The 24,903-nt window shown below is 38.5% G+C and overlaps 1 protein-coding gene across 1 annotated transcript in view; it reads left to right on the top strand.

Moving 5' to 3' along the window:
- Window positions 1-4,911, top strand: part of LOC139737878 (blastula protease 10-like) — a 29,200-nt gene extending 24,289 nt beyond the window's left edge. Inside the window, exon 10 of the mRNA XM_071648550.1 lies at window positions 4,794-4,911. The gene's annotated coding sequence lies outside the window, so the exon portion shown is untranslated. The remainder of the gene's footprint in view (window positions 1-4,793) is intronic.
- The last annotated feature ends 19,992 nt before the right edge of the window (window positions 4,912-24,903 follow it).

Raw genomic sequence — 24,903 nt, 5'->3', positions numbered from 1 at the left:
TGTAACAATTCCGTCCGTTTAAACATCGAAAATATGGCATCGGATTTTTGAGAGCTATAAAACAACAATTCTCGTTAATTTCATAATGGTGGATATCTAGTCACGTGATAATTTCAGATATTTGAGTATTATTTTGAAACAAGCAGGAAATAGACAGTTTGCTCTATAGTCTGAGTTCTTTTCTAAAGTATGTTTAATTTCAAGTTCTAGTTTGAAGTTCAAGTTTGAAGTTCAAGTTTCAAACTCAAGTTTCAAGTTCAAGTTTACGTTATTCTATCATTTTCATCTCAACCTAATAATGTATACGCATAATGTACATAAAAGTGAAGAAATAATATCAACATGAGTAACGATAAAACCATAAACAAACGAATGCACATACAAAAGAAAGAAATGCAGTTAAAAGAAGTTGGATTATAAAGACAATGATATTTTCATAGATATGTCATTTATTGTGATACGTTTTATGTAAAAGCGTGTCGTTTACTTACTAACTGCTATTCCGAAGATTCGTATTGCCGGAAATGAAACAAGATTCTTCATTCGAAACACTTGTTAATCAGAAAATTAGAAGTGCATGATTCGTTAATCCGAAAACGAGAGGAGGTTCGTAATTCCGAAGTTTCGAACTTTTTTCATAGTTTCTTATGTCATTTTCGGACGCTTAAACCGTCAAAATAGCCCACATATATGATATAATAGATGAAAACATGAAAAATCTAAAGCAAATGTGTGTCGCGTAAAATATTCTAACCAATATTATGTTAGTGGGAAGTGGGAAATATCACTCGATTCAATAAGAAAAATATATAAACATGATATCAAGAGCACTTGAAAGGTACTGAAACAAGCCCTGAATATTAAACAAAAAGAAATCAGATATTCAAAACTATACAGATTTAACAATAAGGTAAGTGAAAGTTCCAATAATGTATATAGCTAATTAAATTCATATGTTTCAAAATTTGATGAAAATCTTATTCAAAACATCCAGCAATCTCAACGTATGTCTAAGTTTTTAGGTTTTTTTTTTTGTTTTGTTTTTTTTTTTTTTTTGGGGGGGGGGGGGCTTCGCGCCTCCTACTAAACATAAAATATTAGGTGTTGTTATCATATAATACTGTTCTGGATAATGAACAAATTACACGTTTTGATGATACATGTATAAGTAATCTTATTTTAAGGGTCTGATTGCTGTTCCTATCTCACATATGTTTAATAATTCTATATCAAGTGGTGCTTTTTCTGACCACCTGAAAAGTGCCAAGGTTATTCCCTCCTTTTTTTTAAAGGCGATAATTTTTATACAAGAAATCTGATAGACTCGTTTGTTTAGTTTTATCCTTATCAATAGTTCGTTAAAAAATGAAACAGAAACACAACAACATACACATTATTTTGAAATTCGTCGATAACATCGAACAGACTATAGATAATCATATCGATTTATTTTCCTGGACTTCGTGGCTTTTGACACTTGTCAATCATTAGATCTAACTTCATATACTAGCTTATTATAACATATAGGTAGCCATGCCTTGCAGTGGTTCAGAGATTACCTTCAAAGCAGAAAACGACACGTTACATTGAACGGTTATGATTCAAGCCTAAATGGTATTACTTGTGGAGTTCCACGGGGTAGTTTGCTAGGCTCTTTATTGTTTATCATCAATAACAATGACTTTTGCAGATGATTCGAATGCTTCTTTTTGCACCAAAATCCAGCCACTCGTGTGCGTACCGTAAAAGTTGCACAACGGAAAAGAGCAAATAAATTGTCCCAAAATTTTCAGAAACCAATTGGGCTACATGATTTTTAGCAAATACGATAGAAGTTTTGCAAACAGATACCATATTTGATGACACTCCTTTAATGTATCTGAAATTAAAGTCTTGGGTGTCGCTGTCAGTAATACATTGCCTTGGAGACCACGTGCACTCAACATCTGTAAAACAATTTCTCATAACATTGGTATCATCAACAGACGCAAGCTGCATATTCCTTCCTCTTCCTTGCTGCCTTCATATTCCTTTTTGATCTCATTGTACTGGAATGGAATTTTTGCACGGGGAAATTAACACCCATCAAAAGTTGTTACATTAATTGCTGTTTTTACAAAAGAAGGTGATAAATTATTTGCGTACTCGCCTCATTTTCCTGTTCTATCGCACTATTGTCTCGTTACAGAATTTTAAAGATTAAAGTTTGTGCATATTTCAATTCAGACAATCTATGTGAAATTACAGTTATGATACACTTTCACGTATTATACTTGCTCTACATGTAGAGTGTGTGTTTCCGAGAAACGAATTATTTCATAAGGACTCTGTTGAATCCACAAATGTAGAAACGCCCACTTATGTTGAAATACATTGCCCATAAATTAATGTAGAAATCGTCCACAAATGTAGAAAACATCGGCCACACTGTAAAAAATTTCAACCACAAAATGTAGAAACGAACAGCGCCTACTAATGTAGAAAACGCTCACTTATGTTGTGATTGAAATCTCATACATCAACCCCAAATGTAAAAAAAAAACATCAACCACAAATGTAGAAACGAACAGCGCCCACTAATGTAGAAAATAAAATGCCCACTAACGTGGTAACAAATGTCATACATCAACCATAAATGTAGAAAATTTCTACATTTGATTGTTGCCATATAAACAGTTGTATTTTAAAAAAATACTATTTTCATTAAAAACCATGAAAACCCGACAAGATTGAGCCACACAAACACGCGCACTTCCACAATATTACGCGGTCACGCAACACACATTACGCACATGCTTAAGCACACACATCTCCCCCACCCCATCCAAACACACACACTCGTCAGCGTGCTCGTACATAACATTATGTTACTAGAAGTGCAGCCCTGCTAGATAAGAAGTGTGTCTATCAACCAATTTGCCGTTTATACATTTGTGAGCGATGTATTTCTATATTTGTGAACGTTTCTACAATAGTGGGTTCAACGGACCCCAGTAGGCCTGCCAGCCCGGACATTTCCTCTACTCCTTTAAGGACTGTATTAGCATAAAGTACATTCATATTCACTGGCCCTGAATTTCGGAATTCTCTTAATTAGCTGCGAAATGAAAAACGCTCTTTCACTGAATTCTTTTGAGCGCCAGTTGAATTTTTTTTTTATTCCTACCCAGGGAGTGTTTCTAATAAATCTTTTAGTAAATTTCGACACCATAATCCCCAGACAATGAAATGCGTACTTTATGTTATCAGTAGAGCTTTAAAGCCGCGCTGATAATATAAAGCCACTCTAGCAATTTCTTGATCCTCCTTGTTTCGATTCCTTAATAGCAGCGTGTAGACATTATGCAGACATGCCATGTTGATGTGCTTTCGTATCGGCATTTTTTTTTTCTGTACTGTCTGTTCTGTATAATGTCAGTCATTTTTTAATGACTTTATATTTGATATAGTTTTTAAGTCAATCGTATGAGTTGTTTGCTGTACACAAGCTCTAATTTTGTGGTGGAACACTATTCTTTTTTCCTTGGAGCATGGAGAACGTAACATGAAACAAGTTTGGCTTGAAACCTACGTGTATAATAAGTTTACAAGTCTTAAATTCGTTAATTACCTATAATCTTCATCGTGCTGTCAATTATTGTGTACTGAAGATCATTTGGGGATTTTTTTCGAATACATTACGTGTATCATGTTATGTTCTGTATGAAGGAGACGAAATGAAATAAACTGAACTGCACCTTATGTCGAACCTGTCATTCGGTACCAGGAATAGCCTGGTAGTAGATATCGTTGCCCGGAGAGCAGAAGAAGACAGGATCGAGTCCTATTTACGGGTTCCATTTCCCGACATGTTTGTTAACTCATACGAAGGACAGGAAGATTTTCCTATATTGAACACTCATTTCCCATAATTGATACGGGTGCACGTCACGAGACTGACACCTCCGAGTCATACATCCTACGAATTATACAGCTCACGAGTCATACAGCTCATGAGTTTGACAATAAGCAAACAAGGCCCACGAGACCGACACATTGAACCCCGTGTTGTATCTGTCGCCACTAGTTGGCTGTTTTTACCCGGTGTCGGTCTCATGGGCTGTATTTGTTATAGATTCGAACTCGTGGGCTGTAGGACTCGCGGGCTGTATGACTCATGCAGTGGCGGATCCAGAGGGGGGCGCAACCGGCGCACGCCCCCCCCCTTTATTTTTCGTTAAAAACAAAAGAAATAAAAAGAAAAAAATGAAATGAAACCCGGAAGTGGCACCAGAAATATTAGTCACGCCCCCCCCCCCCCCCCCCCCCCCTTTACAGAATTCCTGGATCCGCCCCTGTCATGGGTGTCGGTCTTGTGGGATGACCCCATTGAAACATGCCAAAGTATGCTCGGAACTAGTCACCATAACGGGTTGAAAATAATGTAGATGAGCAGTTGCGATCTCAGACATACAGAGGGCGTTACGTATGATTTTGATGAAAATCTGTCGTGACGCATTTTCTCCTTTGTGTATGAACAGTCTCTTCCTCTCCTTTGTAATGAGGCTCGCCCATCTTGAAGTATATTCAAGTTCGGAATTTCAGAGCTTTGGTATTTATTCGAAGCTCATTTTGAAATTCCATTTTGTTCTTTCGTTGAAAAAGAAAATGGCACGTATAATCACTATTGACTTTATAGAATGTCAGTCAAAGGTACTTTGCCCAAGCTTCTTTTCTAAAACAGTAGTTATTCTACCCTTTCAAGATATGCTCATGAGTAAACTCATTGCTTCTGACACCTCTCAAACTTCCAGAATCTGTGGAGATCTCTCAGGAGGGTCAAAGGTCAAGGAATCGTACTCCTTCTACGCCTTCTTCCACAGTGGCGGCTTGTTCAATGACCAAGGATTTGAGATTCATTTCATTTAGAAATGTTTCATGTATAAAACCAGCATAATGAAAAAAACAAAAAAAAACATTAAAATTGGTGATTCAGGTACATAGATGCTCTTAAATCTTTTTTTTTTTTTTTCTGGTGACTTCTGATTCTGTCAACTGTGACGTTTTCAGCATCCTCATTTTTTTTAAGGGTATGAAGTGATAAATGTATTTTTTCAGCAATGGACTGTATAGGTATGTTAAAATTTACTATATATTTTATCCAGCTTGAGAACTCCGTGTGAATATTACTAAATTACTATGAGCAGTTGATCACCAACAAACCTTCCTCATCATGTCGGAGCAAAGGTATGCTTGGTTTAAGTACGATCTGGAAGTTTCAGGTTAGTTAGTACCAAGCACGAAACAGTAAACATTGGTACATGTATACTATTACAGTTCCGTGCGTTAAACCCTATACAGCCCAAACTATTTCGATATCTTGCAGGCCCGGAATTGGGTAACAATAACTTTATAACTTCTGTATTATTTTTGATGATATGTCAACGCCATATTTGGCACATGGTTAGAGCAACTCATACTCTACATGACTCAACCTGTAAAATTTCTCAAGGTTACCCATTGAGGGCGCTGCCTCACCAAATATAGAGGAAAGCATAGGAAACATGCTAAAAATCATATTTTTTCTTAATAAATCATTTACCCCCAGTATGTAAGTCTATGTTTTAGACCAATCGTTTTTATATTTGACACCAAGGCAAAGCAAGTCAAACTTCACTACATCCCCCTTTTTTTCGTCATGGTTGAAATTTTTGGAGGTCAATATATGGGGCACTTTTGTTACAATTATTATAAAGAAATACATGAGACCTATGATGTATTGTTTGGGACATGCATTCCAGAACATTTCCATAACGTCGAAAACTAGACTCTGCAGTTTGATGATATGGTTAACAAATGATACTACGGGCAAACTTGTGTGAAAGATTCAAAATTACACAAAATGAAAGGGTAGTCTTTGTAATGTGTATGTCTTTGAAATTTGTAATAGTGTATTTCAATTGTATCTATTACCTAATATATTGTTTGCTGCCTATGTCACATAAAACTACAGGAAATAATAAGACTATTTCAAGGTCATTCACAACCATAAGTACTTCATATTTTGGTTCTTACAGCAAATTACACCCAAGAAAATCCCATTTTATCCGGTAACATATCGTTAACTGATATTTGAACGGAAAAATATGCAAAATGAGATGGACATGCTTGTCAGTTTACGATTGCCATGGCAACCAGCAATAGCGGACATTGCTAACTTATGTATCAAAATTGTTTGCAAAAAAAAAACAAAACAGGAAAAGTTACCAAACTTGGTTGAAATTGGGTTGAGGGCGTTGGAGTGGCAATTGAAAATATGGTAGAAGCACTATGTGCATCCCCTTGGAGTTTTACAGGGTTAAACCGTTGATATAGTATACTATGACTATGAGAAGCTATAAAACAGTCAAATTTTCAGCTGATCTTTGCAGATTTCCTAATGATTGACATGCAGTCACGTAATACTGCATCAGTATTTGAATAAACATTTAAACAAATCAGCCTGGCAAGCACAACAATAAGTTTGCTTCATCGTTTGCGTACTTATCCGAAAGGTGGGGAATTTCAGTGGGGAAAAAAAAAGTGATGACGAATACACAAACACACACACGGAAAGAAATAAATGCATATGCATTGGACTATTGAGTTGAGAGCCTGGATTATAATAACGTTTTATCGATATTCATTATGTTATCATATATTTCATGGTATCTATAAGCAAATCTTTCTTTATTTTACCCATATACTTTGTTGTATTTCCCCATTCAGTTCTTCTTTGAAGCGTCATATTTAGTTGTGCTCGTGCTTGGGTTCGATGGATACTATTAAACTTTGTCTCATGGTGATAGCACTTGATCGGTTCGCGACACCATTGAATCATTTATTGTGTTCCCATTTGCACGCTTGCTTGGTGGATTTATGATGGCTTGAGATGATTGGTACGCAATATGTTGGTCCCCCCCCCCCCCACACACACACCATGTATGCAATACATTTAAACATATAAGCAATGTATTTGTCATACACTATCACAGGCGATTAGGCTCCAACGTTTTCCCTGATATGTAACCCTTCAGAATTTACATTATATTTATAATTTACAAAAATGCACAGGAATGCTCTTATGCATGAGTTCCCATGTGGAGACGACTAATAATTGCCTCAGTTGCTTTATTCCTATAAATTCCCTCATGTGGCACTTCATAATACACACACACACACACACACACACACACACACACACATTGATTATATATACATATATATATATATATATATATATATATATATTTATATATATAATATATACATACATATATTGACAACAAAGCATCATATCGGTTCTCTTTTTATTTGTAGGCTCATATACGGAGAAAATATTCAGGACCCTACTCTATTAGTATGATCGATTACAACATTTCATAGATAAGGGTGTGTGTGTGTGTATGTGTGTGTGTGTGTGTGTTGTGTGTGCGTGTGTGTGTGTGTTATTTGTAATGACTCCGACAAATCGTCTTTGTTAGACTACTCTGACGAAGGCGGACCAAAAATAATATTTGTTAATCAAAAACCTTGTTGGAACTACAAATGGCGTACTGGAGACTATTAACATTCGAAGTCCAAAATTTTGAAAGTGGAAAATTCCCAAGATGAACATGAGTGTATATAATAAAGAGAGAAAGAGAGAGGTGATTGGAGAAGATATCGATAGTAGTTTTATGTCCAGATCAGATATTTGAAAACTCTCCAAATCTATAATTTCCGGAGATTATTCTATTTTGAGATTAGCACTGCTAAGGGAACAAGGTGTTAACGTGTATTGAATATTTTCGAAAATGCAATTGGGAGATTTGGATTACTGGAAGCAAAAAAAGGCTCAAACTTGCCTGAGCGCCATCTACTGTTCAAGACATGTCAGGTGTTGTTGATAAAGGTTTCAACGGCTCTGCTACTACTGATGTAAGCAAAGCGTCATGTGAAACGCTTTAGTTGATATGATAATCACACAGAGGAGCATAACTACCCTGGGTGTTCCAGTGGAGTGGATGTTAGCGCGCCACGGATTGCTTACACGTTTGACTGCTTGGTGATGATGCCTCAGGGTCTTTGTTAGTTAACCGCACTTGGAATAATCTTGCGTCCGTTAATTTCGCGTTTTCTGACAATAGCCTAGCTTGTTTGCCAGGGATGAGATGACTCTGGGACGACTTTTAACTCCCGGATGAACTGAGGATGATATGGTGATCTCTACACGATCCATAGTTCTACAGAGGGCGAGAAGAGACGAGAACACTATGAGGGAGGGAGAGGAAAGCCAGGACGGGGTCACAAAAGCCTATAATAAGCGGCCATCGCAAAAGTCTGTGAAGGAGGTCCTCGACATTGTACAGCAGCAGCATTCCCCAAGATTTGCATCGGGGCAGGGCGGCAATCTTACGAATTCGAAAACCAGAGCCCCTTTGCCAGCCATAAAGACGGGGGTAGTCTTGACACACAGACACCAAGATGATGGCTCACCGGATGAAAATTATGGGAGTGAAGTATCACCCATAAGTGCCGAGAGCTCCTATTTTGCCATGAAATGTGGACAGCTGGCCAGTTCGACCGAGCGGTTTTACATTAGCAGTCAAAGTGATGCGCATATTCAAAATGAGGATGTGTTGAAAGTTGCTAAAAAGGTGGACTCGTTCGGTGCGCCACTGCAGCGAGAGGGCACGTTCCAACAGCTACCGCCTTTGACGAGACTTGAGAATCATCCAACTAAAACACACCCTGGTCGGACCGTGGTGAGATCAGATTCGCGGGGCCAGGCAAGGCCGTCGACAGGATACGGCCGGAGGACTCGTGCGCAGGTGAATCAAACTGGGGAGGCCAACTCCCACACCTCGGGGACGACGGAGTCTAAGGATTTTGCTAAAGATGTACATCACACGAACAAGTCGATATCATCGCTAACTGATGGCAGACCGAGAACGGGATATGGGAGAAGGTCGCGATCAACAAGTGAGGTAACCCAACAACTTGGAGACGGTATCGTAATGATTGAAAGGGGTGCGAATAAAAGAATTGATGTGGAATCTAATCACTGTGCAGCAGGTGCATCTAAGAGTATTGCTTACCAACAAGCTCAAGATGAACCGCGTATCACTCATAAACCTCTCAAAGCCTCCAGGTCAACCGAATACAATCGGAGGCACTTACCGTCGAACAGCAGGCAACAAAGTGCAGCCAGTCCTGCACCGACGTTCGTCACCAGCCGACCGAAAAGCAGCAAGGGTCGGACCCGACAGCCTCCGCCTGCTCCGAGTGACAGATCGGAGTCCGGTTTCTCCGATTATTCCGGTCGACCAGGAAGCGATATTGCTAGACCGAGCGCGCCGACTCCCCCGAGTCCGTGCGCCATAACTAGTGACGACGAGGCTGTGTTCGATTAGGGTGGATTCGGGGTGAGACAATGCGAACTGACTGCAGACTTCAGCTGCAAAAGACTTCTGATTTTAGCTGTATTACCCTTTCAACTTGCACGGATGCAATGGGCATCCGGGGAGTTTCTGGATGGTTTCACCAGCCATTATGGAGTCTAATATTTCCGGATGATGTATTCAACCGTACGCGGCATACATATTGTGCATGGTTGCTACACAACCACGAATGGGGTCAAAGAGTAACAATGTTATAATTTATATTTATTTCATAATACAGTTTATATGCGTGTTGACCGTCAAAAGCACAACTTGAAAACAAATGTATATAATATGCATGTACAGTTAACAACCAAATTATTCATACCCCTGAGAAATTATTAGTTTTGAGCAGATTTCTTCAATACAAGTGAAGGATAGAGTGATGGTGATTGGGTGTTAATTTTTTACTCTTATTTGTCCTCTATGAATTGACATTAATGCCAGTTTCACCTCATTTGCAGAACAATAGAAATGTTGAGATATAACACCCAGTCACCATCACTCCATCCTTTACTTGTAAGAAATCTGCTGAAAACTAAAAATTCCCCGGGGGTATGAATTATTTTGTTGTTAACTATATATATACAATCAATATGTAAACTTGCCTGTCAGTTTTATAATTTATCTTGACGATCGAATTCTATAAGTGAAGAATATCTATTTGGCCAAGTGGAAATGATTATCTAATTATAATTATATGTTTCCTTGGGAAGACGGAATCATAGAGGGCTAAGACCAAAGCGAATATCGCTTATTTCTTTTAACCCGAAATTATTATTTTTTTTTTTACATGACCGTAACGTCTCTCTATGTCATTAATTACCAGACGATTTAGAATACACGGAACTGACAAAAAACAATACAAACAAAAGAGCATTCATTAATTTCAGGGATGTCGCATGACCTAGAAGAATGGGGGGGGGGGGGTCATCCCACTAGACCGACACCCACGAGTCATACGACATTGAAATCATGTAGGTACATGAGTCATACAGCTCACGAGTCATACAGCCCATGAGTTCGACACTAGACAAATAAAGCCCATGAGTTCGACACTAGTTAAAAACAGCCCACGAGTTCGACAGATACAACACGGCGCGTAATGTGTCGGTCTCGTGGGCCTTGTTAGTTTAGTGTCAAACTAATGGTCTGTGTGACTCGTGAGCTGTATAACTCATGGGCTGTATGACTTGTGGGCTGTATGACTCGTGGGTGTCGGTCTCGTGACGTGCACCCGAAGAATGACAGTAGAGAAATTGCTTTGGTTTTTTGTGTGTGTCTTTTATTCAGAGATATTTAAATAGCAATGCCCATAGAAATATTCAATGCTTACTTTTTTAAATTCTTTTCAGTAATATTGATATCATTGGACTTGAACGGGAAGTTCTTGTTATTTTTTCTTACTAACAAATGCCGTTATGTCATCGTCGAGGGAAATATTGCACGTTATGACTAACAGCAATGATCTGACATGTCTTTTCCTGTAAAATATTCCATGGCATTGAGAAGAAAGCCCCAGAGTCATGCATGGAAATGATAACTCCATACAGCGCATTTATCTAGCCAAAAGTAATTAATCGACACTATTTCGTGTGCTGAAATACATTAAAAAGTTATAAGAAATGCAATTAATTTTTTCACTGCGAGTAACTGCAAAACAAATTTATAAATATCACAACTGCAATAGTTTGTGATCTTTTATGATTCAATAATGGTCTGTTTTAACCCTGCTTTGGTCTCAATGTTCAGACTGGAAGGGTCTTACTAATAGCTGTATCTAGCTGCTTACGTTTGCAGCACGATTTCGAGATTTAATGCTGTCGACGACAACGTTGAAAATAATTCTTAATTTAGGGCAAGGAGGTCGCATTGAAGATGAAATTAGATCACAGATGTGTTAATGTTGTTTCACCCGTCTCCCTCCATGGACTGACAACGATAAACGAAAAACTCGACAAAAAAACAAAGAAAGAAAGAAAGAAAGAGAAAGACACGAATGTGTCAGATAGAGTGGTGTTTCAAAGTTCAGTTCAGTTTCATTTAGTTTCCATCCGACATCCAACAAAGAGTACAACAAAATACGAAGTATGCATTACCCCATTCACAAACACCATGTCCTGTATAATCTTGAACTAATGCATTTTGCTCATCGTAATTTATTTACCTGTCATGTTTACAGGAATATGGCTAATTGATTCAATTTTTTCTTGGGAAAAAAAGAAAGCACTGACATTTTCTTTTGTGTGTGTGTGTGTGTGTGTAATATGAAACTGAAATGTTAACCAGTTTAATTCAAACTGTTTCACTGATCTGTTGTAAGGCACTAGAGTTGGATCTTTACTGGCGCAATAATTCAATGTAAAGATATTGGAATGAATAATTTAAGCGTTTGTTTGTCATGATGGCATTACAGTGATACAATTCCAAAAGAGGAAAGATATATTTCATTCGAGATAGCGATTGTTTCGGACGTCATTATAGGGGCTGTTAAACAGACAGGGTCGAAATCAATCCATGTCATACTCTCCATCTTGGAGTTACACTTCACCCCACGAAGGTTTTCGACTCTATACGTTTTGAGGTTTTGTCGATGACAGTAGTCATGTATCTGTACAATAATGAATGGAATATTTCTACGTGAGTTCAATTTTTCATATTTTGAGCAAAGAAACAGAAATGGTCAAATCGTGCAGTTTAGGTTATCAGGATGTTCAGGAAACAAGCACGGGAGAACAATGTTGGCGGTTTTTTTTCTTTACTATTATTATATCAATGTGTGCTGCCTCTAACATAGGGCCTAGGCATATTTCAGCTAGCTGTTTGTGTTAACGGAGGACGGGAAACGCGTGTATTTGTTTGCGTCCGTGTGTGTGTGTACAGCGCGATGCTTTTGCACTGGGATAGTTCAATTATGTGAAAAGAGATCCGTGATTATTGGTGCCTGTGTTTCTACCTAATGTGTACAAACGGGATGAAGAGATAGTTGTCAAGGGCCGTGTGATTATGAGCAGAACAAAAGTTTGATTGCTTGTTACCACAACAGTGCAATAATCCGCCATTGCTGAACAACTTTCTCCCACAGTGGCTAGTGTAAACAGGGGCCGCTCTGTGTCCAATATTTGCGCATCTTGGAAGTCCCCGCTTGTTTGCTGTGGACCATTGTTCAAGGGTCATTTTCCCCGCAGCACACCCATTGACGGCGATGACGAGATACGCACGGCTTGTTCGTGTATACCCTTACTACTTTCGCCCTGTCGAAGGCTCAAACTCGCTGAAATACACTTATAAAGCATGTCACAGTAAATGATGTGTCTCTGTGTGTGAGTGTGCGTGTGTGTGTGTGTGTTTGTGTGTGTGTGTGTGTGTGTGTGAGCAAAACAGGGCTTATTTTGTAGCGAGGAACAGTATTACTTTCCACGAGTATCCTTATGACCATCTTTGGGACATGATATGATTTATGGTTGCATTGACGACATACATCGGAACATTTTCTTTAATCTTGTGTAAAAGGCTTGTATTTTCTACAGCTACAGTATATACATCAAGGAATAGAGATAGAGTAATACTTATGGTCTTCGTGATGATCGCAATGCCGCTTGGATCTATAGCATTTACACATAGAAAAACTGTTCGAGAACAAATTTTGTGATGAATTGCCTATTGCCTACTTCGAGTATACTTGAATGAATGTTTATGGGATCATTAAAAGAACTAAACTATGAAGTTTTATTCTGTCTGTCGTGCGTAATTGGGTACGAATCACACTCAGTACAGTAATCAGAAGTTAAGATAAATAGTATCATAATGACATTTGGACATTATTTTTGATCATGTAATGTTATCTACAGGTCTTTTGTATATCAATGATTTGCTTGGTGTTCAAAGCAATTTTCCTAATGTTAACAAGAAAATACGCACACACACATCATCTTCATCATCATCCCACACATTTTTGTTAATCATTCGCTGTTGTCCTCATACCAAATGCCATCAAAATTTTACGATGAAAACAAAAAAAATCATTCACTATTAGCAAACATATCGCAAATGATTAGAACAAAATGTATATATATATATATATATATATATATATAAATATACGTACATATTTTATGTTTAGTCATTTCTCTTTCTATTTATGCATATGATTCTGAAGATATATAATGATGCACACACACACACACGCACACACACATGCACAAATCATACATTTACATCATCTAAGGACTCCTCGTATTGCTGTAGTATTGTTGTATGTACTTCACTGAAACTGAAGCTTGGAAGTTCATTACTTTTTTGTCACTTCAAACAAAGGCCACACCTCAAGTCCAGGACAATAAGCTGTTATGAGCTCCCAAAGGCGATCGCATCTTTTCTGGTCTTATATTTATAGAGGTATCAGACATTCTTAAATTAGTGTAATCGGGAGAATATATTATGAGAACGTTATTAGTAAATTTTAAAAAAATGACAATAATCATCATACGTTTGGAAGCATGGGACTTGAAGTTAGAGGAAACCAAAACCCAAAGAGCTATGTGGATTGAGTGAAAGCAGCAACATTAGTAGAACACATTAGTGAACGTTTGAGGAAAATCGGACAAGTTATGCATTTTAGAAGTTTTGGTATTTTGAAGAAAATTCCACAAAAAATCACTTTTCTAGCATAATGAAAGAGCATTGTCTTGAATAATCGCTTTCAGAAATTGGGGGAATTGCTACCCTTAACATAAATATGTCAGTATCAAGTTGACGGAATGTGTAATTGTCATGAAAAATGAATTTAAGGGGAATTCCCTATATATTTTCTGTATATTGTTGTCCACACATGACGCCATAACCTCTAGTGGTCTCCACATCCAGCGGTTCCAACACCAAAACTTAAAAAATTCATAACTTTTGCATCGATTGTCCAATTTTTCTCAAACTTTCACTGATATGTTCTACTAATGTTGCTGCTTTCACTCAATCCATATTTCTCTTTGGGTTTGGGTTTCCTTTAAACATTTGCAGTGTCAAAGAGCATGTCGTCTGCCCAACCTTAGCATATAATATATCAGCAAATGTGAGTTGGCGCCAAATGCCTCTCCCGAACGGCTATAATGATTACGTTACGCTCCTGCGAACGAAGGTTATACGCGATTAAACATGATTACATTAAAATGCTACGCTCCGCCACTATATAGTCTCTGTCCGTACGGCGGATAGCATAATGATATGAGTGCCTTTGTTTACTCTAATGGAAAGGCAGTGGGCACTGAGTTTTTGCGCTGGAAATGTTTGCCCAGCTCTCACGTGTAAAAGCATCGCGGGATATTACAGCAATCTCGATGGACGCTAAAGTGTTGGATTTCGAAGTGCATTAAGTATTGCACGTCATCGGCTTACCTCGTATTAGCAAACATCAAAATCTGTCAGAGAGAAAAGGATAGAGACAGAGAGATGGGGGCGTAGTATGTGCAGGTGCGCTTATCACATAAACATGAAGATGTATCTCAGTGTTATAAGCTTGCATGTGTGTATGTTATTATATATATATATATATATATATATATATATATATATATATATAATTCAATTTAATTCAATTCAAGTTCTTCATCACCAAAGTATTCAAACCGTAAGACACACCTTGACTCAGCCGCGAAAATTGAACTGTAACATTTAGTGCCCCTGAAATGGTATTAAGAAATATATTTTCCTTGATATTGATTGTCTTCAGAACGTGCTGTCTTTCATGTAGGCCTACTTGTGCCCGGTTCATGTTCACTTCCTGGAAACGTAGAACCCATAAATTTACACGTAAAGCACACGTGCGGATAAATCTTTGTTTACATGACAGCATTCACTTCGAGCTGCACTCGATGTGCAGGTCTCTTAGTGGTTTGTCGGCTTCTGAGAGTGATGGTATATTGATAGGATTATCATGATTTTAGTGATGGAAGGCAAAGGATGACGCATTTCGTTGGAGAGTGTGACGAGTGCGGTAATTTGTTTGGCTCAGTCGGTAGCGTGTCTGCTTCTAGATCCATGCAAGGACCCGGGTTCGATTCCAAGAGCAGCGAGCGTAACCCGGTGAAAATAATCCCGTCCCACATCCAACTGGACCCCATGGAAGACCAGTTCACAGTCCAGCGGAATATGGGCTATCCAGCATTCTTCATAGATGGAAAAAGAAGAAAGACGATGAAGGAGAAGAAGATGACGTGCTGGTGAGATAAGCCGATTTCCGAATTGATCAAAGTTACCCTAAAGAAAAATGAAGTAGAATTGGATGACAGTGACATCAAGGGATACTGTCCAGGTTTATCATGATTGTTTTGATAAAATGTGTTTATTGCTTTATGACAATGGCATGATCCCGATTATCACTTCATCTAGTTTACAAATCATACTGCTTAGCCTAATACAATGCATTACTAAGTCTAGAACCGCAGATGTGTGTATCACGATCAATAAAAGTCATAAAACAATGTAAGGGGACGGACGTTCTTATCTAAACTCCATTTACGTCAATTTAAAGCGTCACCGAGTGCTCGAAAGAGTATTCAACATTATCCTTTTTAAAAACTTGCACAAGATATCTGTGGGGGGAAATTAGATAATTCTGTTTCGCCCCACAAGCCTATAATATGGAGCCAAATAAAATCATAAGAGCGCTGTGTCCAGAAGAAAAGGGCGCCCAGACGTTGGCCATTCACCTTATTGTTTGCACCCATTGATTACCAGAACGGAGTACGACATGTGTTTACTCTGTGAACACTTACCAAACGTCGGAGGCAGCGGGTTAAGGAATATTGCATGCCACGCGTCCTCACCGTCTCTAAGATACCATTAACCACAATGGCTGGAACGCGAGCTTGATAAACTGTAAGGCAAACAGAGCCAGCTTAAATGGGATTATTAGCCAAATGTCAAGGTAGAACATAGAGAAGCATGGAGTGGTGCCTAGTCTGAGAGGCTCAGTCACAACTCTTGTCTTACCTTTAATTCACAGGAGGAAAACTCGTATCGCTGGAGAAACACGTGACTGACTTCCTTTCACACTAGGATAGGTCATTACGTGTGATACTTGAACCTGACACCTGACTCTATCTCCTAGAGAGGAAGTATAATTAAATGTACTGTTTTACCATTGGGAACAGTAATTGAAAATATGTTCAAGATATTACATTTGATGCATATGTGTGGGACACTTGTATCACAAAACATCCTACCATGTAAACATTTTGCAATATAGCCTGACCTATATCAGGACATACTGTATCACTATTTTTCTCACTAAACCGTAGCTGTAGGTAGTTAAGTCAACACAAATTTTCATTATAACTATTGTTCACAATACATAACATTAGTTATACTGATTCAAATTTTTATATAGGTTGTTTCTTTTCCTACCTCGTATCTAAGAACTATTTTGAAGCACTAAATCTAGGTTTTTGTTTCTTCTGCAAATGGTAAACAATGCCTTTAAAAATGGAATTACCCTCTGACCATGTCAAATTGTGCGACACGTACGCCGACCTATGTCTCAACCAATCTCTGTCAGGGTTGCAACTCGAGAAGATGTGTTGCAAAAAGAAATTCTAGAAAAACGAAGTTCCCGCTTGAACCACTATAATGCGTTAGAGAGTGGCAGAATAACATTAAAAACAAATTCAATAACGCTTTTTCAGAGAGAATTGAATTTAATAAGAAAAATGATAGTGATAAAGATACAGCGAAATTTCATGGGCTTGGCAAATAGAATATTGGTTCCCTTCGTTGAGACCAATACACTTGCATAAAGTGGAGGGGGCAGAAGCGCAGCTTTTCTTTGATTACATTGTTCCATTTATTTCTTCATTTTCATTCATTCATTCATTCATTCATTCATTCATTCATTCATTCATTCATTCATTCATTTATTTCATTCATGTATTTCCATATGAAAACATAACATTTAAAAGAAATCAAAACCGATTACCTCGGTACAATTTATGCATTTTTAATGGAGGGATCATAGAAAGCACCCAAGAAGCTTGTTGGAAATAATCATTTGACTAATGATATCGCGCAGAGTACGTGCGCCAAAGTTTAGAACACAGAGGATGATATGGAATTACATAGAATGCAGTTTTAGTTTTTAAAATACAAAGTCGCAGTCGATGAGTAAACGTAAAGTGTTTGAAAATACATGCAGTGTAGAAGGTACCTTCAATATTGTCGGGGTTGGTACGAAATCATTCAAGATGTCCAATAGAAATTGGAAACTCACACGCTGTAAAGGTGTTCATCATTATTCGTTGAAGTTGGGAAATAAAAATCAACGGAACAGTAGTTACTGAAAGCCTATATTGTGTAGGTCCTCAGGAATGAAAAAAAAAGACCGAAAATTGTAGATTGTGAGGAAATAAAAAAAGTGCGGTATTGGTGCACACGCAGGGAACGCATCTCGCACCCTTTTTCCGTCACGTAGGCTTACAGGCACATGCATTATTCAACAACACTTCGATTTATGCATAGCAACACAAAACACAAAAACTCGCACTTCACCAGCAATATGTGGACACACTCATTAAAGTCTCCTTCATCTATATTCATCCTCGCATGCACTCACAAAAATATGCTGGCGCATGATACTAAAAGGGGAGCACAGACAGACGGAAGGAAATTATATCGTCGTTGCTATTCAGGGTAGCTTGTTTATAATCTGTTGCTCTTATTTGTTCAGCTTTCCATGGATCCACTGCGTGGTGCCTTATGTAGTCAAAGAAGCAAGTTCATACTTATTACGATGCTTCCTTTTCAACAGTTGAACCCCTCAGTGTTTCAGTAGGCAGTGCCATCAATATTCCAATATTCCAACATTGATTGCATCAACAAACTTTTTTTCTGTTATTATTGTCAATAATATTATGCATGCTGCCCTGCACCCTGCACGTTGAGTGCCACGTGCTTATACACTTCCACGGTTCCAATTCTTAATTCCAATTCATTTAATCCTCCTGCCATATACCGCATGGCAAATAGTTGTTGCTATGGAAACGGTGAAGGTCTCCTAGCGTTGACGGAGCATAACAGGGCAAGGGGGAAAAATCGTGAGAAGAACTCACTCCTCTCGTCAGGCGGAACGGCCAAGTCGTGACTACGGCAAGGAGTCGGGTATTTCCCTGACTAACAAATATCACTGTTAATGATGTTCACCCAGTCGCAAAAGTTTGAAATCGAACGAAACCACTCATCCTGAAGAGCGCATGACCAAAGTCGACAAACGTGGATGTGTCGCGAGTGAGGTTATTTTTTTTTTTCAGTCAAGAATTGGCGATGACTCACAGGCGCGTCAGTGGTTGCAGAATTGCACTGTGGCAAATGAAAAATAAGATATCCCGGGGTTATATTGTTGATTTCAAGGCAGGTTTATGAATGGCGCTTAGTAGTCACAATGATATTGCATGTCGGCTTATTGTATACAACCATGCCAATCAAATATACGATAGTGCTGATTCATCTTGTCAGCCCGCAACAAGAGTGAAAAAGTGATATTTCAATATAAACCCAGGAAATACACACACACACACACACACACACACACACACACACACACACACACACACACACACACACACACAAACACACTATGCACACACACACACACACACACACACGCACACACACACACACACACGCATACACATAGATTAGAGGAAGGGAAAAGTGATCGAGTAATGCTTCGAGAATGCATTTGCAAAACGAGTGATGAAAACTAAGTTCACTGTCGTTAATGTAGTGCTGGGCTTCGAAAAAAAAAGAGAGAACTCGTCCATGAGACCAGACTTTTCGGTCGAGTTTGGGGGTAACCAGAGATGATGGAATAACGACAAAGTGTGAACGCACCAGAATCTTGAGAAGATGTGAAAGCATCACTTGGGTCGGGTGCTGTTCGTTTTTCCGAAGGTTCGCTATTCCGAAGGTTGGTTATTCCGAAGGGTAGTTAATCCGAAACACACAAATTTCCTATACCTAGAGGTTCGTTAATCCGAAAATGAAAAAGGGTTCGTCAATCCGAAGATTTATGGCGTTATTCCGAAGATTCGTTAATCCGAAAATGAAATCCGGAACAATGAACCTTCGGAATAACGAATCTTCGGACTAAAGAGCCTTCGGAATAACGAACCTTCTGAATAACGAGCTGCAACCCTTGGGTCACCAAAGGTTTTCTTTCGATATCGACGCTATCGCGAACCGTGGATATCATTCTCATTCCGGTACTAAAGCTGAGTGACACAGATTGCCATCTTATGATGTTTATGATGTTAATTGATGTGCATAGTAGATATGTGAGTGTGTTCTTATGAATTATATGCATATTCGCGATATACACAAAAACTGGACAGTGTCATCATTAAAGAAAATCTGTTTTCTCACAGGTTTAGCGCATAATGATATAAGTAGAGATCTATAATCATTTCTTCTGCTTTTCTTCCTTTTTGTTCTTACGCACGTTGTTTTATCCATGTCACAGAGACTTGCAAAAGATTATGAACACAGCAAAGTCATTCAGTATACCAAAGACCTGCTGTATATAATGGCAATAATAATTCTTTATTCTTTATTCATAGTTTGTCACACGCATAGCTGTTCTTATGTGGGATTACCTAATGCTAGTATCGCATCGTCTGCCACTGTAATATTAGCCGCAATCCTCCCCTTGTATATGCAGAGGATCCGCAATATTTAATGCATGCAAGAAAAGGAAAGAGAAAAAAAATCATTAATTCCACACTGATGCAAAAAAAGAAAAAAACCACCGCAAAGGGGGAGGGGTCGTGAGAGGTTCCAACAATACTCTTCCCAATCCCCCCCCCCCCCACCCATTGTACAAAGAGCTGCTGCTAATGCACTGCGAGAAGTGAGTGCGAATACTGTGAGACAACCATGCATGAGATGACTTAACACATAACCTCTTTTTACAAATCTGCCCCTTAAATTCCGTGCGAGAGTGAGATCTCTTTTAAAAAAAAAGAGGAAAAAAGAAACAGAAAAAACAAGTTTTTCCATTCAAATTTTATTTCATTTTTCGACAAGAACATAAGATGCTTATGCAGTACATTTTCTTCGGTAGCGGCAAATAAAGTAAAATGAAAAATGCATGCAATATTGTTGAACCTTAAATAGGAATTATGCATTGTCATGAAAAATGGAGTGATCAAAGTGAAGTTAGCAATACTTAAGGTGAGAAAAGACAAATGCTAATTATTATGAGGATATGAAATTAATTGATGTCCAAAATAAGAGATAATGAAGAGTCATATAGAGTATGGCAGGTATAAAAACTGCTCGACCCAACAGTGAAGTGGCATACATGTTTGTAACCACAAGGGCATTTTCCTCTGAAAGTGTCATTGCTGTTTTGAAGGTAAGCAGTAGCTCACCCGCCACGTATCGACTTTATGGGGAATTATAAATCCCATGGGCAGTGTGTTATAATTCAGATTATTCTTACGGAATATAGAATGCTCTGGACACAAATCAGAAGAAAGGGTATAATTGGAATGAAATAAAAGGATTGAGAGAAGGAGAGAGGGAGCGAGAAGAGGAGGGAGAGCGAAAGCCCGTGAAACAAACCATGAAAGTCTGTGAATTCTGTTGTCATGGTAACTCGCTAAACAGATCCGGAGCGTTGTACATTTCAATCAGTCTGAAAGCTGTTGAACGCACGGAAACTGAATAACTTTTCAGGGGCGACAGATACTGGGCTATACATGCATGCGATACTGTGAGCGTGTGGAGCTGGCATCACCTAAGCGGAGCCAGCGAAAGAATAATAGCGCAAATGAACGTCTGAATGATTCCAGCCACTGGGGTGTATCTTCAACTGAAGCGACACACTACAGTGTGAACAACGATGACAGACTCATCAAAAGCTGGGAAATATACAGTGCTTATTCCTTGACATTATTGTTTGCAAGTTCAATTGGAGACATGATATCAACTGATACCTGCCACACACTTCTCATTATATACTGCACATCGGATGCCTAAAGACGTTCCCTCGTCAGCTTTGTCCAAAAACACAGAAATAAAAAGATCAATTGCCTTGTTTCTTCTCCTTAGATGTAATGGTAGTTTGCCAATGACAACGGATTTCCCTGGACTTTTGTTTGTTTCTCCTTGCCATTTTTGTTCAAGCATCATTGCAGGGAGAAGATAACTTGCCTTCAAGCTTGCCCCGAGCAATTCAGTAATGGCATTTGCCTTTGGAGTATAAAATAATTATTCCGCTTTAGTATCACTATCCCTTATACGCCTTGCATGGCTGATTGTGCTCAAATATTCTTGACATAGAGGAAATCAATTTCAATTTCAGCCGATTTATTAAAATATTAATTTGTCATCAAGGATAAATGCCCCCAATTAATAAAAGAAAGAGAATCCTACATCGCAGCTGAATCCACCGGAGCTGTCGTTGTGATTTTGACATCGAAAGTAAAAAAAAAAAAAGCAGAGAAACGCTTTTAAGTCAAAAGTGCAGAAGATTGCTAAGAAATGAATCAGACAGCCAAATTACAACATCTGCGATGGCCGATCCCCATTTTTGCATCCAAAGCCAAAACATCCACGTTAAACATCACTGCGGTATTCTGCAGTAATCAGTGGCCCATCGTCAAAAAGATGAGGTTCAAATCTTAGTGATGTGGTGGGCACAACATTTAAAAGCTATGTACAGCTGTGAGAACCCGATTAATATGTTATGTGGGATTTTCCCACATAGTACTGAAATCATGGTTTCTGTCACAGCACTTATTTGGAGGGGAAAATTTCAGGAGACATATAATATCAAAACCAGCATGTTGATTATACAACTCTTTCAATGATTTCAGATTTCGAGAACAACAGTTTCGGGTTCGGTTTTAATCAACGCGGTTTCTTCCTTAAAGGACAAGTTCACCGTCATAGACATGTGGGTTGAGTGAATGCAGCAATATTAGTAGGACACATCAATGAGAGTTTGAGGAAAATCGGACAATCCGTTCAAAAGTTATTAATTTTTGAAGTTTCTGCTCAGTCACGGCTGGATGAGAAGACTACTTTAGCTTGTGATGTCATAGGAGTACAACTATATAAAGAAAGTATAAAGAAAATTCAAGATATTCTCACTTTTCTCACATAATAAAAGAACACTCGACTTCTCTCTTTCAGAAGTCAGGGGGAATAATATTACCCCTAACATAAGTCAGTAACAAGTCAAGGAAATGTGCACTTTATTCAAAAAGTCAAGTTTTGTGAAATTCTCTTTTTATTTTCCTTATATCGTTGTACGCATGTGACATCATACACTGTAGTAGTCTTCTCCTCCAGCAGTGATTGCACAGATATTTTAAAAATTCATAACTTTTGAACCGATTGTCGGATTTTCCCCAAACTTTCACTGATGTGAACCAAAAACAGCTAAAGTCATGAAATTACATTCGTAAAATACCAAAGCCAGTGGAGTCAAATTGAGTTAAGTGTATGTTTACTTTTTATGTTTGTCACTTTGCCTCTGACGGAGATTCTGTTGTGATCGATTGTTTACGTCGATATTGACTCAGTTTTTAAATTTCATTCAGTAGTCATATCCGCCATAGTACTGGCAACACTGACCAATCAAAATGCGGGACTGCGCGGTCATTGAACATAATGGACCGTGTGAGAAATCTGAAGCATTGACAGATTGAGCGATATGCTTCGAGATGACGTGGCATAGTTACCTCGTCGTCATGGAAACCTTCCTTAAACAAGGAGAACAAGCTCCTTCTTACAGCTGGTAGGCTCTTACGTCATGTTGTTATGTAAATTTGAAAAGAGCTAAAAGTACAAGGAGCTTTTTTTTTCCTTTTTTTTTTTACTAGTCAATGGAAACATGAGTTCAGAAAGTTTTAAAAAAAAAAGTTCCGAAATGTAATTAAGGCTTCAAACGCTGTTCACAGGTGCAAATATGACTTCAGGGAGGGAAAAATCATCCAACACTCAATATGTTTCACTTTCTTCTTGTGACACAATACAACAACTTAATACAGGAATACAGTATACATGCGCAGGCGGAAGACTGTTATTGCGGAATCAAGTGTCGGGGCAAGCCAGCAATTATAATAGGCTGGAAAAGAAAGCGGGATTGCCATGGTTACCGTCCCCCTAGCTCCCCTTCCCCATATCTCGATAAGCTCATCATCTGTGAGATTGCACGACGGTTATTCAAAGTCGCCTAAATGCTGGCAGGTATAATGGAGCGCAATCCATCGATTCGACGTTGAATCATCGCCGCAAATTAATTATACGAAATGAGGGGATGCCAGGAACACAAGCGGGGAAGGGTAGAAACATAGAAGAAAGAAGAGCATTTGAGAGATGACAGAGGATAGAGAGAGAGAGATACAAAATAGAGAGAGGGAGAGTGACGGAGAGATTTAAAAAAGTGGAGGGCGAAGGCAGAAAGAAAAGATGATCAAATCGAACACGGTTAGCTTGCAGTGTACACAGCTATTACAAACAGACTTACGGTTTGTGTTTGTTTTGATTTCCTTTCATGGCCGCCGCCGAATCCATCTGGCTGCAGAGGACGCATTCAGTCCCCCTGTCAATTCACTCAATAGGAAAGTCCGCTTTTCGGCTTACTAAACAAGATGCACGTGTTGCCTGGCAACTGGCATACAAGGACTGTTTCTGTAATATTTGAGGGTATCTTTACAGGCAATTCGTAGCTATATGTCTCTACAGCCATGACAGCAGAAATACTTTCATGAATATGAAAAACATAATCAAATTCCCGTTATCCTGCATGCATAAGCTTTTATAAACATTTTTAATCAAAGTTCCCTTGACAGTCGTTGCATATTGACATCTGTACTGTCCAATTACTTCTGCAAATCACAGATTATAAGTTTTCAATCAAACAAATATCACAGAGATTTGTTTACTCTATATTTTTTCTGGACTCACTATCAGCTCCGCCCTTCAAATAATCTCTCTTTGGCTTTCATGATGCCAACAATAAAGTCAGATAAATATAGGTTGCATTCCTATATACTGTTTTGCACTTTACCTTGACTGAAGCACAATTCTCCATATAAAAAAGGAGGTTCTCATAGAATGATACCTTTGAACCTTCCAATTACGACGATCTTTGCTCTGTCTGTCAGTATATACATCAAGAAAAGATGTGGAAATGGTGCTGCAGACAACGTCTCTTGCTGTTGGACTCGTATATCTTATTTTATACGTGCACAGAATTCAGCACTGTTATGTTACTTCAGGTGAAATTACTGCTGACGTCATGGCAAGAAATCAAGGTGCACGGAGCTTAGTGGATGCGTCAAAATAGATTCGAATTAAATGATAAGAATTTAAAAAAAATCACTGATGTGTAATATTATGATCAAAACAAAATCCTAAATTTGCGATGTGTTGACCTTCATCACTGGATTGGAATGGATGGAAC

Source organism: Diadema antillarum, unplaced genomic scaffold (assembly GCF_040938485.1).
Source record: "Diadema antillarum isolate AM-2024a unplaced genomic scaffold, OU_Dant_1.0 scf00000029, whole genome shotgun sequence".
NCBI lineage: Eukaryota > Metazoa > Echinodermata > Echinoidea > Diadematoida > Diadematidae > Diadema > Diadema antillarum.
The sequence above is the reverse complement of the archived record's forward strand: the minus strand, read 5'-3'. Positions and strand labels throughout refer to the sequence as shown.